Below are 23,770 nucleotides of genomic sequence, written 5' to 3' on the forward strand. Positions count from 1 at the left end.
TGCTGCAGGACAAATCTTTAGTATGATCACACTCTTTTCAAATTATATTATCCTGTTCATTCACAATAAAAGTGACAGTTTTAGGTATACTTTCAATATTTCTTGAATATAAACCCTCTAATGAACACATTTTATTGCCTTTAAATCAATTATTATTGGATATTTTAATAAAGTGAATTGAGCACTTTGTTTTACACACTGCTTAGAAGTTATTATATTTTGCAGTCTGCACAGCAAAGAACTGAATCAGAGAGAGAGAGAAATGGCCAACTACCTGACAGTTTAGGAAAAACGGAATGAGCCATTTATAAGGAGGTGGGCTTTCTGTCTCACTCTATAACATTTAATGATACATGCTAATTAGCATTTGATTAATGGATTTTTTTTCTTTCTGAAATTTAGGTGCAAGTTCTAAAAGTAGCTCTTCTCACAAGAGGAAGATGTTAGAAATCACAAAACCATACAGGATTATACCTTGTTTGGGAAATTAGGAACCTCAGGTTTTTGCTTCTTTGTTTCTGTCTCCTTTGCCTTTTGGCTTTGTGATTTACAACACTATATCGGAAGTTTTTAGAACCAAATTCATGTTAAATGTTGCCCAAGATCGTACCTATCTGAATGATATAAATGGAATCCTGAGGCAGTTTGTTCTTCAGACTCCAGACGTCTGCATACAGCTGGGGTGGTCAGTATTGATAGCCAAAATGGCCAAAATGGGTGCTTTGGCTCTGTGCTGTCCAGATCCCTTGGCACATACTTGAGATACCATCTCATATTCACTTTGTACAAAGTTCAGTGTACTAGTCCCATTTTATGCATATATGGGCGCCATTAACTTACAAAATGGACAAACATAGCGTGGAAAGGCACTTGGAGAGAGAAGACTAGGCAAGAGAGTGCCTTCAACCTTGAAAGAACCAAGCCGCATATAAGGATCTTGCCCCGCTTTGTGAACGCAGAGATGCCTTTACTGGTGAAGTTGAAAGGATACTATAATCACCTCAGTATAATTCATTAGAGTAGATTAAATTAAAATTTAGATGAAAATCATGATTTCTTATTGAAATGATTTAATTAGATTATAGTCCCTAAAGTTGAGTAATTGAGTCTCAAGGCGACAAGGGACTTTAACAAGCCATTAAAACTATCCTTCTGTGTGGAGTTGGATTAAGGAACCAACAGCAAGTCTGTTCAGGGACCTGGCATCAGTCTCTAAGGACACAAGAACGTTATTTCAAGAAATACAGGGCGGCTAACTCTGGCTTTCATATACAACCCATATAAGAGGTAAGCTACAAATTGGTCAATTCCTGCTGAATTATTAAAATATTAAAACATTTAATATTAAGTCACAATTTTAGAAATATTCCTTCCCAGCACTGTTTTTTCTGTTGAGCATGGTCCACATCAGCTGAAATTAGGCTGTTTACTGTTTACTTGGAATGAATGCTATAGGATCAGTCCCAATAGCAGCAATAAATTGTGGTTTAAAAAAAAATAGGTAATACAAGCAATTTAAAAAAGGAGTATCAACCACTTTAGACTATCAATTGTACTTTAAGCAGTTGAAGTGAATTAAGACACGAGGCTCGGTACAACTTTTAATACGACAAAATCAGTTTCTCCTTGACTCAAATTCCTGAAAGGACCCGACGAAATGCTGTGCTAAGCAGGACGCCAGGTATCATTCTTCACAGATCACAAATATGGGCATGGGAATTATTAAAAACACATTCTAGGGGCACTTGGGTGGCTCAGTTGGTTAAGCATCTGGCTCTTGATTTCGGCTCAGGTCGTGATCTCTTGGTTCGTGAGTTTGAGTCCCGCATCCGGCTCTGCACTGACAGGGTGGAGCCTGCTTGGGGTTCTTTCTCTCCCTCTCTCGCTGCTCCTCATCTCTCTCTCTCTCAAAATAAATCAACTTAAAACAACACCCACATTCTAACTTTAAAATATTCACTATCAGTAAATCCCCATACACATAACTGGGCCCTAACTATAGCTTCAGTCTACTTATTTGGGTTCTGTTTTCAGTTAAGCAGAGACAGTTAACAACAGGCAATCCTAAAAATGATTACTATCATATCTATCATATCATATTACTATCATTTCATATCTTGGTTTTTCACCCATTGATAATATGGTATAATATGGGAGGGGAGGAGTTGGCCTCAGTTTGTTCAATTTTTTTGAAAAATAGGCATAGCAGAGGCGCCTGGGTGACTCAGTCATTTAAGTGTTGGACTTCAGCTTGGGTCATGATCTTGCAGTTCCTGAGTTTGAGCCCCGTGTTGGGCTCTGTGCCGACAGCTCAGAGCCTGGAGCCTGCTTCAGATTCTCTGTCTTCTTCTCTCTCTGCCCCTCCCCTGCTCATGCTTTGTCTCTCTTTCTCTCAAAAATAAATTGACATTCAAAAAAATTAAAAAAAATAGGCATAGCAGAAAATATATTTCCCCAAAACAGTTGAATCTTTCCAAGCTGAAAACCTCAGAGCCTGTCCACATGGACTTCCTCAGGTGAAGCTGGATGACTGGAAGGAAGCCAGGATCACTGCCTAACCACTCTGCTACACTCAGCCAGGCCCTCTGGAATTCATTCCCTTTCCTAGATGTCTTCAAAGTGTTTAGGGTGAGGCACTGAGCTGAGAGAACACATGAGAAAGTCTACTTATATTTATTTTTATCTAAAAATGAGAAAATTCATCATCATTGAAACAATATAGAATTTGACCCTGACAACCTCATTCAGACATGAGTTGCAGCACAAGAATAGACTGAGCGAGGTAACAATGCACAATCCCTTGTGCGTTCGCCTGGTCCAGCCTATCCCAGTACATATCCTTTGTATCTCCCCAGTTAGATGGGCTTCCAGATCACGTTGTCTCATTTTCACTAAACAGATCCTCAAAGGATGGCCGCATGATTTGGAAAGATTCCTGCAGAAGAGCTGGTCGTGTAAGCTCATGCAACTCCTTCACTTACTCCTGATTGAGTGCTTCACTGTTCATGCTACAAAAATAATGATGGCCTAAATTGGTCTACAAAAATTCAGGCAAAAAAGTTTTTAAATTATCAGGAAGACTATTTGAGATTTAGATACACATTCACAATTATTAATAATGACCTTCACCCTGTTCACGTGACAAATATTTCCCGAGCACCTCCAGTGGGTCGAGCACTATTCTAGGTCCAGGAGATGGTGGTGAACAAAAAGACAAATTCTTGCACTCATGGAAAGAAGGGAAGGTGTATAATAACCTAAAGAAGCAAATTATGTAGAGTATTCAAAGGTAACGTGAGACAAAAGAAGCAGGGAAAGGAGACGGGGAATGCCAAGGAAGGGCTTATAATTTTAAATAAGATTATCAGGGGTCTTACTGCAATAATGATACATGATAAAAATCTTACAGTGATGACCAGTGACACATATCAAAACTAAACACCCAGTGCATGAAAACAAACGTCTACGGTTTTAAAGCAGGGGCACTGGTTGGGGCGCCTGGGTGGCTCAATCGATTGAGCGTCCTACTTCGGCTCAGGTCATGATCTCTCAGTCTGTGAGTTTGAGCCCTGCATCGGGCTCTGTGCTGACAGCTTGGAGCCTGGAGCCTGCTTCAGATTCTGTGTCTCCCTCTCTCTGCCCCTCCCCTACTCATGCTCTGTCTCTCTTTCTGTCAAAAATAAATAAACATTTAAAAAAATTAAAAAAAAAATAAAGCAGAGGCACTGGTGAGATTCAAAAAGGAAATATTGATTTAAAACTTTTAAAAATGCACTTCAAAATTAGTTCATTCCATTAAATCTTTCATTTTGCATGTTTTAAAAATAAATGTAATAGCACAGTGGGAACTGTGTATTATTTATAAATAAAGAAATAAATATTCGTATCATATGTTAGAAATAAGTTCTCCAAAAAGCTTTACTGATGGGGTGTAGGATAAAAGAATTTGGGGACTCCTCCTCTCAACTACAACCAAAATAATTTTTCTTTTTATTACATTTTTTAAATGTGTATTTATTGTTGAGAAAGAGAGAGACAGAGTATGAGCAGGGGAGGGGCAGAGAGAGAGGGAGACACAGAATCTGAAGCAGGCTCCAGGCTCTGAGCTGTCAATGCAGAGCCCTACGCGGGGTTCTAACTCACCAACCGTGAGATCATGACCTGAGCAGAAGTCAAATGCTTAACTGACCGAGCCACCCAGGCATCCCATAAAGTAGTTTTTCTAAAATAAATATCTTACTATATCTCCTTGCTTATTTAAAGTCCTTTGAGGGGCGCCTGGGTGGCTTGGTCAGTTGAGCGTCCGACTTCAGCTCAGGTCATGATCTCACAGTTCGTGGGTTCAAGCCCCGTACCGGGCTCTGTGCCGACAGCTCAGAGCCTGGAGCCTGTTTCAGATTCTGTGTCTCCCTCTCTCTCTCTTCCCCTCCTCTGCTCACACTCTGTCTCTGTCTCAAAAATAAATAAACATTAAAAAAAATAAAAAATAAAATAAAGTCCTTTGAAAGTTTCTGATTGCCCTATGGAATATATCCAGATTCTTGGCTCTTGAGACCCTGAATGACCTGTTTGCTCTCTCCTCCCAACTTCAACCTGCATTTCTGGGAGACTGAACTCCTACTTCCTAGGGTAGACCATGCTCTCCCTCACATCCTGGATTTCATACACCCTGTTACCTCAACTGGAAACCCTCTTTCAGGGACCTCTCTCTCTCTCTCTCTCTGTCTCTGGGCCCCATTCTTCACTTGGCCAACTGTTCTTTGTTCATGACGTGAGTCATTTCCTCTAGGAGGCCTTCTCTGACTCATCAGGCCCAGCTTAGTTGCCCTCATAAATGATCGGTTGGGTGCATATTTATTCCAGCCTCCCTGTGAGCAATGGAGGGGCATGGGTTTAGTCTGGGTCACTGTTGCTGCTTCAGAGCCTAATCCAGTGATGGACATAATCAGTGTTTCACACAGATTTGTTCAATGAGTAAATGAATAAACAAATGGATGTAACCATGGCATATTTAAGTATTGCTACTAATTTCATAGCTTCTTTCCACACTAGTATAATTTAAAGTTCTGTTGATTGTGCTGTCATAACAGCTTCTTTTATATATAGCTTTAAAACAGAACAATTTCACCCTGGATTTTAATATTTTCACCTTGGGTAGTGTGATCACGGGTGGGATTTGACAAGTTCATGGTGCTTTGGATTGTTCCTGGTATACAGTGAATACTCCAAAAATATTTATCATCTGAATTTCCTTGAGAATGTAAGATACGGTCCTCAATTAGGGCAAATATATGTTCATCGATGATTAATTTTCACAAGACACAACAATGTCTTGTGACTAGGATCTGTAATTTTATTTTGCACTACTGAGAAGGTTACCTCTCATTCAAATTTATGAACTTGAGATAATTTTTCCTTTTATATTTTTAATTTATTTTACAATCACACTGTGAATATGATAGGTGGGTGATTATAAAGTAATAACAATACACCATATCTGTATAATTGTTTTATGTGTTTTGCACGCGCGTGCGTGTGTGTGTGTGTGTGTGTGTGTATCCAGATGTGTCTTCCCCTGGTAGCCAAAGGCTGTCCTTACCTCACTGACACCCAGTGGTTCCACAAGATCCCACCTTATTTATGATCTGCTAATTAGGAAAAACATGAGAGTAAATGGGACTATAAGGAACCAGACCTTCCTCCTTAAGAAACACTGGTCACATACCCCCTGCTGGGAATTATGTAGGTCTTAACTCCTCCTGGTTGCACCAATCCCCTAATTGCTCAAGCCTTGGAACAGCAAAAGGACATGACAAAAGAAGAATGTTAAGAGCAGACATACCTGGACTGACTCTTGTAGTAGTCAGGCTACATTCTTTCCACAGAATTCTCTTCATTTTTTTTTCTTCATTTTTTTTCCCCTAAAAGCAACACCAATTTTTGATGGATAGTTAGGGGCAACTCCTCGCTTTGACCAGAAAAGAATCAAATCAATGAATGTAAACACGGAAAGAGATGCTGTTTGTTTAGAAGGACATGCTCTTGGCATTTAAGCAGACAGTCTGCAATCTGAGCTGTGTGTTGTGTTGATAAAGTACATGGAATTTGAGAGAGCATTTTTTTCCATGATTCAGTATGTTTGGTTTACCCTTAGCTATAAAACACCTTTTCATACAAATCTGCCTTTCCTTCTAAGACATACATATGTAAGCCATCTTGACAAACTGATCAAGTCAAGCTGCTAATAAATTTATTTGATAGCTATTCTTTGCTTATCCCGAACCTCCTAAATATCTAAATTCCCAAAAGTAATAAAAGACTAATTTTTATTGCATTTTAATGGAGCGATTCGGCAATCTTTTATGCTTGTGTTTTATTTTAATTACAGTGAAAGCCTTCAGAAAAGCTTCATGCAAAAGATACAAGTAGATGGGGAAAGGAAGGCAGGGAGAGGAGATGGGAAGTGAAGGGGTTTGCTGTGCTCAGAAAGTGCTTTTCATTTCATTGAGTCCTTACAATTCATTCTCAAGTACAGTAGCTCTGTTGTGCGAGCAAATCTCTTTGCCTAGACCATAATAATTGAACTTTTACAGATTTCTCAAGTACATCGGAACTGCTGCTAAATCAGAAAGGGTGAACTGAAGCCTGCCCCACTCTACCACACTTACTCATCTCCAATGCTATGCTGGATTTATTTTTGACACTAAGAAAAGAACCATGAATTTTTGTCAACTGCAGCCTGGGAATTTACATTTGTTCTATAAAATGCACTGAAAGGACCAGCCTGCTCTTTGAGAATGGGAAATGTAATCTATCCAACTCTCAATAAACTTGAGAATATATATCTGGTTAAACCCATCTAAAATGAGATGCAGTCCTGGCAATATGGTGGGCTCAGAAAGGCTGGCAATAAAAGTAGATATACAGTATCTGACATCAGATTGTTTCAAGCTTAATTTCAGTAAAGTAATAATGTCAGGAAAAGAAACGCTCTGTGATGCACAGATTGATACCATTAGATAGAAACTATGCAATGCCTTATGAACACAACCATTTTTGACTTGATATTATGAGTAAAGAATCGAGCAGTATTCCATGTGCCAGCTTCAGATTTGTGGTTATAAAAGTTGACCCGAAGAGTGGTCATGGAAAGGGACAAAATATGGCATATATATTCTTCTGCAAATAAAATCAATTGGGATTATATTACCCTAAAATATGTCCTGTATAAATGCCCTCCACAATTTGCCCTAGGTAGCAAGTAATTGCCCACAATTGACCAGAGAGAGCTTTCAGACACATAATATTAAACAAAGAATGTGTATGTATCATAGTCAAATGAAAGGAAAGCACCTCTGTGGCACTTCTAGCCTCAGCAGCAGAAGAAATGCATGAAATAATTGGTGGAAGGCGATGGATATCTTGAGAAACCCAAGCATTGAAAGCCCATTTCCATTTATTTTTCTCTTAAATTGCTTTTTCCAGTCAATAAATAATCACATAATCACATCCTACATTCGGTAGAATATACATGGTTGCCGCCCTTAGCAAGTTTCATGTGTGGGCTCACACCTCTATTCAGGATTCCAAGTGTCAGGCCTGCCTTTGGTTTGCATGTTAACAAATGTCAAGTGTATTCTGCCTTCCAAAACAATGGTGTTTCTGGTTTTACTTGTCCTGTATGAAAGATCAGTCCCTATTCTCCTTTCTCTTTTGGAGAAGACATTATAGCAAGTTCAGGTACAGAGGAAGTTTGTAAAAAAAAAAACGAAGTTGAATACACCCATAAAGGTAAAAACACACATGGAAATATACACTCCATTCCTCCTTCTGTAAACACACACACACACACACACACACACACACACACACACACACATTTTCTATCCAAACATGGCTGGAAGCCCTAACAAAGAGATTGCTTGGATACACACTCTAGAAAACAAGAAGACAAATAACCCATAAATAATTTTCCATTGTAATTTTGGAAAATATTTTGGTGTGCCTAAATCAATAACTAATGCCACAATTAAAAATTATTCCTAAGTCCATTTCATTAAATATTGTGTACGTTCCCAATTATGCTGTGAAATGAATAAAAGAGAGACGTTGAATTTTTTTCTTTCGCTTCCAAAATAATGAAAAGATTACTGACAAATCAATACTGCTGCTATTAATAGTTGCATCCTCAAGCCATTTTGGGGGAGACATTCTGCTTTCCCTATTTGTACACCATGAGTCTGTCCTCTGTCATTCCCTTTCTCTTTAATCTTGTGTGAGTGTACAGCTCACTCGTCCTTATTTTATTGACTCAATCACAGGCGTACTGTCACTTTTTATAAAATGGTCACTGCAGAATCACATCAAGCAAATTTTTGATTCTGCAGTCAGTAATTTAGTGCCTTTATGGAATTGCAATTTCAGGGCTCACTGCTTGTTTTTCTAAAATGTACTTTAGGAATTAGTTACTCCAGCCACAAATCAGTTGAATTTATGCACAGTTGTAATACAGTTTATGGCCTCATGGTACATTGCTTCAAAAACAGCAGATGTGAAATTATGATAAATATAATGAGTGTTTTTTTGCCTGATCTAGTGGAGTAGAGAAGGATCTGGAGCGTGTTTACCTATCCCATACAGTACATTTAATGTCTTAGTCAGGAGCCCTGACAATGGCTGATTAATGTCCTCATCTCCTTTATTAAAGATAAGAGTAGCACTGCAGTCAGGAGATAGAAAGCACACCATAAATCTTCGTAAAATGAGCAGTCAAATAATCACTCATCAGAAATAAAATCTACATACATTAACACTAACACTCAGCCTTTCGCGCACGCTCCCATAAAAAGCAAGAAGAGATGGCGGACCCGAAGTTTTAATTTGAACTAGTTCTTTAAGTTGAGTATTACCAACCCCGTAACCTGGATGCAAAAGCTGGCATTTAAAAGCACATGCGAAAGGAGCAGATGCCTCATCATTACATTAAGAGCATGAAGCAGGCAACAATTAAGCGATTCACTGGAAAGACATAATGCTGATCTATGCTAGCAATTAATCACAGAATACATTAGACAATGATGGGTGACCTACAAATTTTTGACAAAATAATTTTTCATCATGTTGGCGATTTCTTAGCCTAATATGCCTGCAAGGCACAGAGTCAAAACCTGTCATTTATTCCATCGCTCCTTGACAGGCGGCAACCTGTCTTCCAGACAAAATGAACATTATCTGTGCTCACTAGACATTTAGTGCAGGGCTTAGCTTATGACTAATGATAATCGGCAGACAGAAATGTTAGAGTCTGAAATAATGTTCTCTTTGTTAAAGAAATTTCTTGAGGTAGAATTTTCTTTCCCGAAAGATGTATAAAGATAAAACCTGGTTTTTATCTGGGTTTTAATGCAACTCCAAGAACCAATATTTCCTTTCTACCAAAATAAACAGAAGGAGGTAACCATTTTTTAAATTAACATCTCATTTGAATACCTACTCTTGCCTGAAAATTTCTTACGTGGTTAGAAACTGAGATACAAAGGAAAGCTCAGGAGATAGAGCCTTAAACAAGAAAATATGGGCAAGCTGTTTTGTGTTCCAGGTTTTATTCTGAATCTGGTGGAAATAAGTTTGAAACATCATGAGTGCGTGTGCCGCAGAATATAAATAAATGAAGACCGTGTTGAGAAATGTACTCCCACCTCTCCTATATCTCTTGGTTTCTATCCGTCACGAGGTTCTTCAAAGCCTGAGACAACGTAAAGCTTATCTGAGGAAAGCAATTTTGAGTGAGAGAATTGCATAAAATTGCAAATTTATTAAATGGATCTAAAATTCCACAAGCAAGTACTTTATGTTGTACTTATAATTAATATAATTGTTTTATGCACTTTGGGTAAAGAGAAATGGATTTTTTAAAGTTATTTTTCTTGTGTGTTACATGTGCAAAATGCCATCCTAGAGGTAGATTTTTCTTTGGATTCAGGCACCAAATTCCTATTAGCCTTAATGGGACTTACACATGCACATTGATAGGAGAATATACCCCTTAGGCTGGAAATTTAAAAGAACAAATGGCAAGGACATCAAAATAGTAAAGTCTAATTTAGATGATCCATAAGCCTGCACAGTTACTTTCCTGAGAAGGCAAACAAATGTTATGCCTTATGATGTTGCTGATTGTTTTGATAGCCCTGTAAATACATCCTCTAGACTCATTACTTAAGGGAAAAGTCTGTTTTTATCAAGCAATACAATTTTTGACCATACATGTTTGGTTTAAATTACATATATTTTTTCAAATCTGCATAATGCATTATTGCAAGTTATTATAATATAGTTTACCATTTCAATCACAACATCCTGCTTTGTATCTCTTTGTACCTATCAGGCAGCCTGTACATCATTCTTTTCTCAAAGATGAAAGGGAGGAGGAAGAACCCAAAAAAAGGCTGTTGACCCTGAATTATAGGTATTTTATTAGATTTGCCCCAAATTCCTTCTGGAAAGAATCTGGTTGGTGCATGGTCCACATTGTTCTGATCAGATGGCTGCTGGTATTCTAAATCACATACGTTTGTTTTACCAGCATACAAAGCCAAACAAATAGTCATCTACCTGGCAAAAGTGGGGCTCATTCTGTTATTGTTCCAAAGAATTCAGTGAAAGATGCTGAGAAAATGACCCCTTCCTCTCTAAATATAACCAGGGTTTCCAGTTCAAGGATCTGGGTATACTGAGTATGAAAGCTAATATTTAAATGTCTGTCTAATCTCAGGATAACAAACAACTTTAGCCTTCAGTGATCACAAATCCCTCATTTTCCGGGCTTTCATTTTATCTCTTGCAAAACAAATATGAAAAAATTATCACCCTTTTTCCCCATCACAGGGCCTCGTTCTCTGTCATGTACCTATTGATTCATCAGCAGCAAGAGGCTTCTAAATGAGGGTGATGAGAACCTGCATCTTCTAACAGGTCTCCCCCAGAAGGCTACAATTTTGCCATTTACCAACTGGGTTAGAATTGCTGCTTTCCTGCCAGGGCGAAGCTAGTTCTCTGTCTGTTATTCTCACCTCCGTAGGCAACCCTCCAGAAAATCCTTTGTGTTATTCAAAACTTTGAAACTGTACCTCAATATACGTATGAATGAGTCCTAAGTGCTTGCACAGTCAAATGGTCATTTGGTACAAGTCGCCCATTAAATGTCACGCAAATGTAAATTAAATTTGAGAAATGTAAATTAGTATTTTGAAATGTAGAAAGTAGCCAGGGTAGTTTGGAGCTATGCAACTAGAGGTCCATGCATGCTAATTCTAATTCTGGAAGTAGCTTATTTCACGAGTTTGACCTCACTTCCATTTTTTCTCTTCCGGCTCTTACTTACGACATCTCTCCTTTTCCCTCATCTGCCCTTCTCCCTCTGTGTCAGCCCATGGACTCATCCCTCTGTCTGTCCAGATGTAAAATGGAGACAGGAAACACGGATTCAAACATCTGGTATCTGGATCATAATCACAGAGTGTTGCCCAGGAAGAAAAGTTTGAAAACACATAGAAGAAAATAACTAGCGAGGGACTTCTATGAGTATGTAGATAATGACACTGCACATGGGACCTGTTACTTTGTTCCTGTTTTCAAACCCACGCTTTATTAAATAAGGGAGATTCAGGAATTGTTTTCAAATCATGCCTTCAATTTTCTGTCTTCTCCTCAAGTTCACAGGACAGTGGTGACGATACTGAGTAGAAGACAAAGTCATAACATCACTGTACATTTGAATGGAGGGGATTTAGAAACCATCCACCCAGTGCATGAATTCCTCTCTACAACATCAGAGGTAATGACCATCTGTGTTTACGCCTGTTCTCTAGTGATGTGAAATTTACCTTGAGTGAGACTGCCTTCCCATAAGAATATAAAAAGTTTAAAAATAATAGTTACCATTTATTTCACATTTACCGTATACCAGATGTTGGAGAACGACCTTTACATACGTACCCTCATCTAAATCCATTTGAAGGATCGTAAACCATTTTAAGGATAAAGTAATGAAGAAACTTCCATGGGGACCGAGAGTTACTTAGTTCTATCTGAAACTAAATACACTTCTCGTGGTGAGTGCTTGTTAATGCAGATGATTGTTGGATCACAATGTTGTACACCTGCAGTGAATACAATATTTTAAAAATAAATAAGTAATTTAAAAGTCTTTGCAAGAAAACTAAATTTATCGTAAATCAGATTACAGATATTAAGGTTTTGGAGCCTAAAGCATATGCGATGGTTCTCCTAGGTGTCACCAGAATCGGATGTGTTTTCAGATCTCCGGATGAAGCTGCATTTTTGACAAAGTAACTACAGTATATTCACTTTTCTCTTGTCCTTAGTATAAGAATTAACATGGAGATTTTCTGAATCATTTTGATGTTTTTAGCACTGACAGTTTTTCATCATTTTTGACTAGCATAGAACAGGAAAGTTGCAGGTAAGATCCTCTCTTCTTTAGGCTTCAGTGATTCTGGCAGTCTTCCAGGAAACAACAAGCCCATGTGTGCCTCCTCTTTGCCTTCGAAAGATACCCAACTTATCTCTGAGAGCTCCAGAAGTACATGTTTTTTGAGAGAATTGTTCTGCCTGAATCCAAAGGAGGTAATAGAATCCCTGAATCATAATTTATATTTTGAGATCTCATTAGTTACTTAGTATATAACAACTACCAATGGAAGATTCTTACCACTGTTACTTTGCTTCAATTATTCCCATCTTTAAAGCAGATGTGGGCATTTGGGTTCTTTTCATACTTTGAAGGAAACATATATTGAATTGTGAGAGCGTGCAATGTAAAACTTCAATTGATAAAAGTATCAAAGGTAAGCTAATATAAAACCTTATTCACTCAATATCCCAATGATATGGGGGCAGTCGTAATATACAGCTAACATGTAGAAGTCCTCAAATGTTAAGACACAGCCTTCTACTTTTTGTGGAGGGGAACAGAAAACCACAAATAATTTTGTGCACTTTCTGTCTGGGTGGTCTTGGACAAACCAACATTTGTCTTTGTAGCCAAAGACACTTCTTACCTTTCTGGTCATATGTTCCTTGATTATCTGCAGTATTTATCATAGTAATAATTTCCATCTTCTTGAAACATTTTTTTCTGGCTTCCATAATATCATGATCTCCTACTTTTCCCAGTGGGACACTAATTCTCCTTTTCAGACCGCTTTACTATCTATGTATTCATCCTCTACCATACCTTAGGCCCTCACTTCTTCTGTGTATACACATGCTTTCTGCTTATTGAATTCACTCAGTCACATGGATTTAAACAGCATCCATAAGCTAGACTTTTAACATCTTACTGCCTATCTGACATTTCCACATGGGTATCTATTAGCCATATCAAACCTATGACCCCCGAACCAAAAGTAAGCCCAAGACTCTCTTCCCTCTGTCTTTCCCAATTCAATAAGTGACACCACCATCTCCTCAGCAACTCAGGCTAAAATTCTAGGTGTCGTCCTTGATTTCTACATTTTGTTTACCCTCAGCATCCAATTTTTCATCTAGCCTTGATGATTCTGCTCCAAAACAAATTTCACACGTAAACAATTCTTTCTCCACTATTACCAGCATGGCCTAAACCACCGTGCCTGCCTTGCCGTGGCATTCTATCCGGTCACTTTCCTTCTGTTCTTTTCTTCCTTCATACATTCTCCACACCACAGTCATCCTATCCTTTCACTGTATAATCATACCACATCACCCTCCCATTTAAAAACTTTCCAATAGTTAGCATCAGAAAAAAAAATCCAAATTTTCTACACTGGCTTGCAAAGCTTGCATGACGCCTGTCCCTGCCTATCTCTCTCTCTTCTTTTATGGTCCTCTTTTCATTATGCACAAGCCACAATGAGCTTTTTCCCCTCCCCTGTTTGTCATTCATTCATGGCTTGTTAAGGCACTACAACTTTTCATTAATTAGTACCTCTGCCTAGAATGCTCTTCTCCATCTTTGCCAACTGGCTTCTTCTTATCATTCATCTATCAGCTTAAATACCATATCTTCAAAGAAGACTTTCCAATCAGCCCTGCATCCTCCTTGGAGAAAGGCCCTCATGCGTCTTGTTCGTAGCTCCATCCCCCAACACCCAGAACATGACTAGCACTTGGTGGACGCTCAATAAATATTTGTTGAGTGAATGAATGGGCTTCATTTTTCTTAACTGTAAGATGAAGGAATTAGATTGGATAATGGTGAAGCCCTTTTTAGTTCAATTGTATTAAGTATACGAGTTGGTTACCAGTAATTTAGGGCATTCATATCGAATCTGCTCTATTCCAATATATTTTTCCACTTGAAAAGATTTTCTTTCCCAATGATAAAAGCGATTAATAACTGATATTGTTGAGCATGAAGATGTCATATCTTTTGGAGGTAATGTTAACTGTGGCTATTTTTATTAGCCAAAAGTACCAGCACCCTTTTTATAAAGCTGTTTTGACACAAATCTGCTGTTAGTGTTTGATTTATTTGTCCACAGCAAAAAATTTATATGCTAATAGGGATGTAAATAGAGATGAGGCGATACATAGCATTTTATAATTTATCATCATATCAGGTCTTATAGTTTTTAATAGAAAAGATAGAGAAACACACTGTTAAGACTAACACATAATGAAAATCTATGCATGTCTCACTTTATTCTCTTTACATGTATACTTCTCTTACTGCCTCTACAAGATACACACCTATTTCAGGATGGTGTGATTTAATTCATTTATCCAAGCTTTTAAGAACTTTTGCTGTCCAGTTTTATGGTTATCATTACCTATCATCTTTTACCATCTGGATGAATTTCTTGAAAACAGTATGTATATCATACTCTACTGTGTCTTAAAATGTCCTTATCATCTGAGGACTTAGAAATAATCTCAAATATAAACACAAAATAGTTGTCCATATATTTCAGAGATTTATATGGCTAAAGTTTCCTGTTTTATATTTTTCTCTGATTGCTTCATTTGCCAGCCTCATCTTCTGGATCTTCTTAAAAGAAATGATTGTTTCTTATACACCCCGTTGCTTTTGAGTCTTGCATGAAAACTACATATGCCTGTGAAGAGTTAAATGTTAAATAACTAAGCAGCTTCTTTAATTTGGTTTTTGGTCTCCCAAACTAAAGTTATTTTTATGTTTTATCTACCCAACACTAAAGTATCAGTGCCATCATGGAATTACTTCTTACAATTCATTACATTAAATAGTGGCTATAATTATAGACACATCCCAGTGTATTTTACAACTGTGTCCTTTCTTTTGCATAGATGCAGATCCATATTCCAGGGTAAAGCAAAGGCTTGTATTATTTGGTCACCTTCCCAATAGGTCATTTCTGCAGCATTTTCCCAAAGTGAGACAGTCAGTCTCAAACACACAGAGCCTATGACCTTATCCTATGATGATTTTTTAGTTATTATTGAAAGATAGTTGACATACAACATTACATAGGACTTAATGTTAGTTACATGGAGGGGAGTCTTACACCAAATATATGGACCCATATATGGGAAACATGAACACATTGTCATTATCACTTGATAGCTGATAGTTATAGTGGAAAACAAACAAACTACCCTTTCTTTTTCAGGAGAACACGATCTTTAAGCCACATTCCATTTATCTATATCAATGTTTGCAGAAGTAAATATCTTAGGGTACCACCCACGTAGTTATTTGTTGATTCATTCCTGTAGTCTATCAATCTTTTTTCAATTCGGGGTGCACGGCTAGGGTAGTGTGGCAGCATATATTGCATCTCTATGATAATTTAATTTAACTGTAGTGCGCTGGGGTCTAGATTGCTCCTCTTAGCAGCCAGAGGTGACCGCAAACAGTGCCAGGGCCTAGATTGTTGTCAGCAATAATTACTGGCTAAAGAGAGCTTTGACAGAAAATGACATTCTGGAGAAATATCCATCAACAAGAGTCAGAGTGTATATAAGGATATATATAAGGGTATTTTAACAAAACCATAAATTTCTTTGTCAAAACAGGTTGTAATTTATTAGCTAACCAAGTCTCTAAACTGCATTTGCATCTTTGTTTAAGTCTGTATGGTATGTGTTTGCTTCAGGCATATTTCCTTAATGGGTTTATATATGTGCTGATAATCTGGAAATGAAGTAAATGGCTGGGCTAAATACTGGAGAGAGTACAAAAGGAAAGAAGGGGAAAAAAAAATTTTGCTCATATATTTTCTCATTTTTCTACTCACACAATAAAAATTCAACTTTAAAAATCAAAGGAAAGAAGTAAATGGCTCTTCCCTCTTTAATTACCATACTTAGGAAGAACTGTAAGTACACACACCATTTCAGCAAATAGCATTGGATCTGAGTGATGCCATATGATGCTGAACTAAAATGTTTGCCTTAGAAAGTGCTCTTTCGACATGTGCTGGCTTTCTCAGCCCTTATTTCTGTGAAATAGAAGTCAAAAGAAAATGATAGGTATCCCAATGCTATGACTGCATAATGCTCTCCCACCCCCACTCCCAGCCTTTTAGGCTAACCTTCTTGGAAAGTATCCGTGAGCAAAACAAAACAAAAACCCACTATTGGGCTAAGTTAGCACATCTCTAGGTGGTTATAGAAACAAACTGATTTTCATATGGGTTTACATTAGCTACAAAATAATGACTAAAGCGCTCTGTCCTAGTGACACCGCTTAGCAACGGCTCGCTGAAGGCTGTGAGATTTCTGGTTAGCAATTTAGCCTTCCTGGTAAGAACGAGTGGAATGTTTGTTTACACAATCCATTTGAGAAGAGGAAGAATGAAAATAGCCCCGAGGCTATCATGAACATTAAGAAGAAAAGAGTATGTTTGGAAAACTTCATCTTAGTTAGAAAGTTTTCTAACACTGCTGTCCCAAACAAAATGAAAGGAGAGGAAATCAGAAGGCAGTCCCACTGTCCAGTAGCTTGTTCTTCAGGAGCCCCAGATCCTGGTGACTGAAACATTTTCTCAGACAGACGTTATCGTACTCTCCCTCTTCCTGAAGCAATGTCTCCATTCATCCCAATGGGGTTATTGCTGCATAGTGATGAGGAATCTCAGGGTTGTAAGTGACTTCAACTTCCATCTTGTCAAGTACTCAAACCCTCATTCCAGCGTTAACATGACAAAGTTCTTCTTTCATGACGAGGATCTTTCATTTCTTTGTCTACTCCACGAGAAAGGCTTTAATAGTAAGGGAGCTCCTAGAAGGAGTTATTTCAAACCATACATATATTCCTCATTTGAGGTATTTACTCATGATGAGCTTGGTCTGTAACAAAGAAGCCAGCATATGTTTTACTCTACCTTGTATTTTTCCTGCTGATTTCATAAGTGTATATATATATATATATATATATATATATATATATATATATATATATATATCTTGATTCTCAAACTGCATTGTAAATTCATCAATAATAAAGCCTTTGTCTCATATACAAGCCATTGAATCCCACCACCCCCCCCCCCCCCAGAACACCTACAAATATGAGTCGTTGGCACCTGAAAAGTGCTTATAAATACCTGGGGCTTGATGATGTGAAGGGGACTATTTTGTATGTGTAAGAGCAGGATATAAATCTCAGTAATAATTTTTCTTTCTTTATTCCACAAACTCTACTGAAAGTACCTTAGTTTCCATCCATGGAGAGAAAAATTAAAGAAAATACTGCCCTGACCTCAGTGAGCTAATAGTCTGTAAGAAGAAATAGGCTTCAAATAAATAATCACAATGTCTTAGGATACATGCTATCAAAGTTTGCATGAGGTCCAGAGAAAGAAAAAGAAGTAGAGGCTTGAGTTGGTTTTTAAAGAACATATTCAAAAGGTGGAAGGTATGGGAAAAACTTTCAAAGTAGAGGGAAAAGTAATCATTGTTACAACTGGAATGTAGTGAATGTTTGAATTATTGAAGAAAGAGCTGAAGAAAGCTAAGGGTCCAAAAACATAAATGCACGCTACCCACAAACTGTTTCATTCTTCAGAAATTTCTTCAGGTGTTACCCCCAGCACCACACTCTTCATTTAACCTCATCTCCATGGCAGACATTTCCCTTCAGATCCAGTTCCGAAGCACTGCATCTATCCCGGAGCACACCTTCATCTGAGACACAAATGTTAGCTCCCTTTTGTCCTTTTACCCATGATCATGGGACAGATGCTGAAGGCCCCTACTCAAGAAAGAATCCAAGCCCCTCACCCATCCACGTACACCAACAAAAGCCTAGACAGTAAACTTGGTCAGGGAACTTCTGTTGCATGCCTTGCAAAAGAGTTTGGACTTTACCCTCTAGTCTAGGCAATGGGGTTCCATTTGTATACTTTGTTCAGAAAGTAAAAGATGAACATTTAATAGGCTATCGCTAAAATGGCATTAAATGTAGATCATAATCTTTAACTTGCATTATGGTCTTCTGAGAATTAATAGAATAATTACCTTAAACCATTAATCCAGGTAAACATTTGATCCATTGTTGTTTAGATTTTGGAAAGAGCATGTGAATCGAGTCTTGGAAACACGCCAATATTCTACTCTGCAGTTTTTAACAGCACTCAGAGAACCATTTTTCTGATATCCATATGTCATTACGCGTAGATGATTTATTAATCATCAGATGTATTTTAAAATACTGTACATACGCAGATTATAATGTGCCCAATAATCATGCACTACAGTGCATGATTTATGTTACAGACTTCTCTGTTTAACATCAGAGTTTTGTTTTTTCTGGAGGCAATCTCTTCAGAAAAGATTGGTTTCATGCCTCTGGTGTTGTTCGGTGGATAAAGGAGCTTTGCATTACAATCCTAAGAGAAGGAGCCATTTTTCTTACTCCAGCTAACAACCATTTTAATCATTGGTGCAACACTATCTCCATTGAACTTCCAGTTCAGCTTCAAGTTTCAGCAGTCCGAGTCTATCTATAAAGATGGTATTCCCTCAGTGAAAATATACAGCAATGATTAGGGCAACAATGTTCAGGTAAAGTTAAAGACTCTTCATGTCTCCTGCATACAGTGGTACAGACTGTGCGTTGACCACCTCCAGGGAGAACCATTCATAGTCACTGTAGATTCCTTTACTTATGAGAACTCATGTTCTGACAAATAAGAAAATGTTTTGAGGAAAGAAGAGCTTCTTCTAATGTACACGAATGTGTCATTTAGGCCAGCAGCACATAAGTATAAAAGATGGAATATTGCCAAATTTATAAATTAGTAGTATTTCTTCTTTATTCCCAAACCCATGAACAATATTTTGATAGTATGCTTTAAAAAGGAAACAAAACCAAAAGTGCTTGGAAAGTTTGAGAAATGTTGAAGGAGATTGAAAATTAAATAGCAGTAACCCTTAAGAAACAGATTAAAATATGAAAGTAAACATAAGTTCAAAAGAAAAACTCATTCTAGAAATATGATTTCAGGGTGAAGAACCACAATGACCTTGCAAAGCGGAAAGGCCTGACCCAGTGATCGCAACTTTACGAACAAAACTAAGCCGAGAACGGCCAAATTCCGGTACATACTACTGGTGACTTAATTAAGACTGTCCGGAAGATTTTTTCCAAGTCTATAAATTGTTTTAAGATCCAGCCTCACTGGGAGGGATCATAAGTCTTTTAACTTTTGAGGAGTACCATTTCCCCTCTATTTACAGTAGGTAAAACATCAGCTTGGAGCAAAGCACCTTGGAAGTCGGAGATAAAATGCAGCACTCTGGATAGTAGTATTTATTAAAACAACAGTGGTCTTGACTGTCAGAGTTAAAAGACCTCTATAGAAAGACTTCACTTCTTTATTCTTCCCATTCATGTTTTTATTTATTTTTTAGAGTAAGCAAATGGGGGAAAAAATTATATTGGCAGAGGGCTGACCTCTATTTTATATAATTTGTAGCTAAAAAGCTTACAGGCTAAAACATGTAAATATATGCAGATCTGAGAGCAAGACCTCAGAAGGGAAATAGCTGAGCAAGATTGAAGAGAATGTGGGCCATACATAGGAAAGCCGCTGGGGCTCTTAGCAACCTGGAAACCTGAAATGAATTATTATCTGGTCCGATTGTGACCTACTTAGTCTCCTGGCAGCATGTTGGCATAAGGAGAAATTTGGAGCTGTAGGAATGGCTTATTTACTTGACCTTGAAGATACCCGAACCAGTTGGATGACTGCTGATTCGGCCCAGTGAGCAGACACTGCTGTAGTTGTAAGCCAATCACATTGTGCTAAGATGACTCACCATGCGTCGTGGACAAAGACGGCCTGAGCCTATGTCCTCTGCTGAGTTTCTCTTTTATTGGAATATGCTGTATCAAAGTTGTAAGCATTGCTGATAATAGCAAATAGAAGAAAAGCAAAATGTACACCACCAACATTCTTACTTTTTTCAAGCCTACCGTGTTTTGTTTTTTCAATAACGTCACAAGAAAAGACACAGAGCATGAATTTCAGATGAAAGTGAGAATGAGAAATCAGTTGCTTTGAATAAAAGAGCAAAGCGTTTCTCTAAAAGGGAGAGTGTGGGTGAATGGAAAGGGGAACTATTTGTAGCAAGGTAGAGAAAATCAACATCACATTTCCTCAGACCTCAAGAATTCCCACCCACAGACTTTGATCATATAAAAGAGCTGGAGTGATCCAAAGAGAACATCAGTTGTACCTGTTGGGGCTTATAGACGAGGAACACAAGGAACAAAATCGTAATGCTACCTAAAGCAACACATCAGACCTCAGTTCCCCAAATGCTCAGAACCTTCAGCATTTTCCCCACACTGCTCCCTGCAGCAAATATTCCTTCAAAGTCTCCTTGAATGTAAATCTTTTCCCATGCCGCTATGAATCCATGGAGTTTTGAGTAAAGTGGGCTGAGGTAAAGGCAATGCCTCTTAGCCTTATTTTCCTCTTTTGAGAAAGAATCTGTCGAGGGGCTAAGTTGTGCCCTCCACTCAATCAAAGCAGACATGAATTATAGTTGAAATTAGATGCTACACTTAATTTTGCTTGCGTATGTCTGGGGTATAATATATGTCTCACAAATGGGTTCTTTCAGAAGAGCCAAAACATGAGATGCCATGATTGATGGAAAATTCCAAGTAACCCAATTAGCATGAATGAAGAAGTTATCAAATGTGAAAACTTTAGGTGAATTAACTGTCATCCAGTATGTTATGATGTGATGAATAATGAGCATCTAGAGTTTTATTAATGAGCATCTAATGGAAAAGATGGAACTGGTACCAACAAGTTTAATTCCCAATAATGTGTAAAACAAGCCTAAGCCAGGACCAGGAGATCTGTTGGCACCAGACCCTATGACCTACAACAGGAAGCATCTTAACTTATAGGTGTGTTAAGAAAGACACATGCCAGCCAGCCCACAGTTCATGGGTCAGGAACTCCAGCCTTAAATCACTCCAGCCTATTGTCTTGACTGTCACAAGTGTGTCTCAGGATATATATTACCCAGAGAATCACCAAAGTCAGTGGTTTTTATCTGTACTTAGCAAGGTAAACAACTAGTGGAGGGCTATAGTTGTACTGAGATTTCCAAATAATATTACAATAAATTCTTGCACATGGCATAGTTATCACTCACAATTGGATATTATCTTTTTTTTCCTTCAGAAAAGCTTTCTATTAAGATGATTTCATTTAGAAATTACAGTGAGGCTTATTTGTGGCCAGAATAAATGGCTGTCTATGCTGAACAGTTTGAAAGATCCCAAAACATCTCCAGAACAAGTTGTTGCTGCTGTTGCCTGAAATTCTGCCATTAAAGATTTGTTCCATTGGGCACTGCCTCTTTGGGAAGAGGAAAGATAGCGTGTACAGTATCTTCTAAGCCAATGTCAAATATTCACACAAAGGTGTTAGTGTCCTTCCACAATGGAGAGACTTCTTGTGAAGAGGGAGAAGAAAATGGTAAGGTCCTGATCCTCATCCACCATGAAAGGGGAACCTACATGGACTTGTGTCCCTGGAGTTAGTGGATTCAGTGAAAAGAATAAAGAATTCCAACAGAATCCTTGAAATTCATTTTCTTCCCTGCATTCCATCTCTGCACAAGTTCTGTCCTTACAGAGGTCTCTTTAACCCAGGCCACTTTTCTTTCACTTTTCCTGGGTAACTGAGAACTGTTTAAGATTAGAGAAATACCTTATTCTTTTACTCCTATCACAATGATTAGAATATTATGTACGTTCAACAATTTTTCAAATGAGAAAAATTGGAGTTAAGAAAATACCTAGGATAGGGGCACCTGGGTGGCTCAGTTGGTTAAGCATCCAACTCTTGATTTCAGCTCAGTTCATGATCTCACAGTGGTGAGATCGAGCCCCGTGGCAGCATCCACACTGGGCATGGAGTTTGCTTAAGATTCTCTCTCTCCCTCTTTCTCTGCCCCTCCCCTGCTCATTCTCTTTCTCTTTCTCTCTTTTTTTGTTTAAAAAAAAGGAAATAAAGAGGGAAAAAAGAAAGAAAGAAAGAAAGAAAGAAAGAAAGAAAGAAAGAAAGAAAGAGAAAGAAAGAAAAAGAAAGAAAGAAAGAAAGAAAGAAAGAAAGAAAGAAAGAAAGAAAGAAAAAATACTTAGGATAAATCCCACTTAGTTCACAATTTTGCTTTGAGTTACCTTAATTCAATGAAACTTACTTTCCTAATGTGTTTACACATTACATATACCTAATGGTGTTTACATCATTACATTGGAAAGACATTTGGCTAGAAAAAATATTACCAATGATAATGATTATATATTAGAATTACATGCATAAAAACCTTTAAATCCTCATTAAAAAGCATCAATGCCAAAAAAAATCATCGATGCTACTATGCCTATCATGAAATATCATGGTATTAAAATAACTAAAGAAAACACAAAAACACTAATTCAAAAGGATACATGCACACTTATATTTATAGCATCGTTATTTACACTAGCCAGGATATGAAAGCAGCCCAAGTCTCCATAGATTGGTGAATGGATAAAGAAGACGCAGTATGTGTATACAATGGAAGAGTATTCAGCCATAAAAAAAAGAATGAAGTCTTGTCATGTGCAACAACATAGTTGGAGCTAGAGTATAATAGTGAAATAAGTCAGTCAGAGAAAGGCAAATACCATATGATTTCACTAATATGTGGAATTTAAGAAACAAACCAAATGAGCTAAGGGGAAAAGAGAGAGAGAGAGAAACCAAGAAACAGACTCTTAATTATACAGGACAAACTAATGATTACCAGAGGAGAGGTGGGTGGGGGGAATGGATGAAAGAGGTGATAGGGATTAAAGAGTGTACTTGTTGCGATGAGCACTGAGTGTTGTATGGAAATTTTGAATCACTATATTGTACACCTGAAACTATAATAATGTATAGAAACTAAAATTAAAATTAAAAAATAATCAAGAAAGAAGGAAAAAGACAGGAACTTATCAATGGGCTTTTTCTAGCTCATATTATGTAGCCACTTTTGAGGGGGGATATCTCTGACTTTCTAATATTTTTATTAGTCAGAAATTCCCCAAATTCTAACTTTCACTTAAGAAAAGTATTTTTGTTGGAATATTTTGGTTTCCTTTCAAATCTCTTAATTCAGTAAATTTAAAAATGTATATCTTTGTCAAAAATGGATCAAATGCATTTAAAAATAGAGATTAAAAGTTTGAGTGATGGTCAAACACATATCTTTTTGAATACATGCTGCT

At 37.6% G+C, this 23,770-nt stretch overlaps 1 long non-coding RNA gene across 1 annotated transcript in view; it reads left to right on the forward strand.

The window, feature by feature from the left end:
• The window catches only part of LOC111560836, an 88,765-nt gene extending 71,384 nt beyond the window's left edge, over positions 1–17,381 (forward strand). The window contains exons 5-7 of the long non-coding RNA XR_006599340.1: positions 11,715–11,836; positions 11,969–12,113; positions 12,293–17,381. This is a non-coding gene — a long non-coding RNA (uncharacterized LOC111560836). The remainder of the gene's footprint in view (positions 1–11,714; positions 11,837–11,968; positions 12,114–12,292) is intronic.
• The last annotated feature ends 6,389 nt before the right edge of the window (positions 17,382–23,770 follow it).

Source organism: Felis catus, chromosome B3, assembly GCF_018350175.1.
Source record: "Felis catus isolate Fca126 chromosome B3, F.catus_Fca126_mat1.0, whole genome shotgun sequence".
NCBI lineage: Eukaryota > Metazoa > Chordata > Mammalia > Carnivora > Felidae > Felis > Felis catus.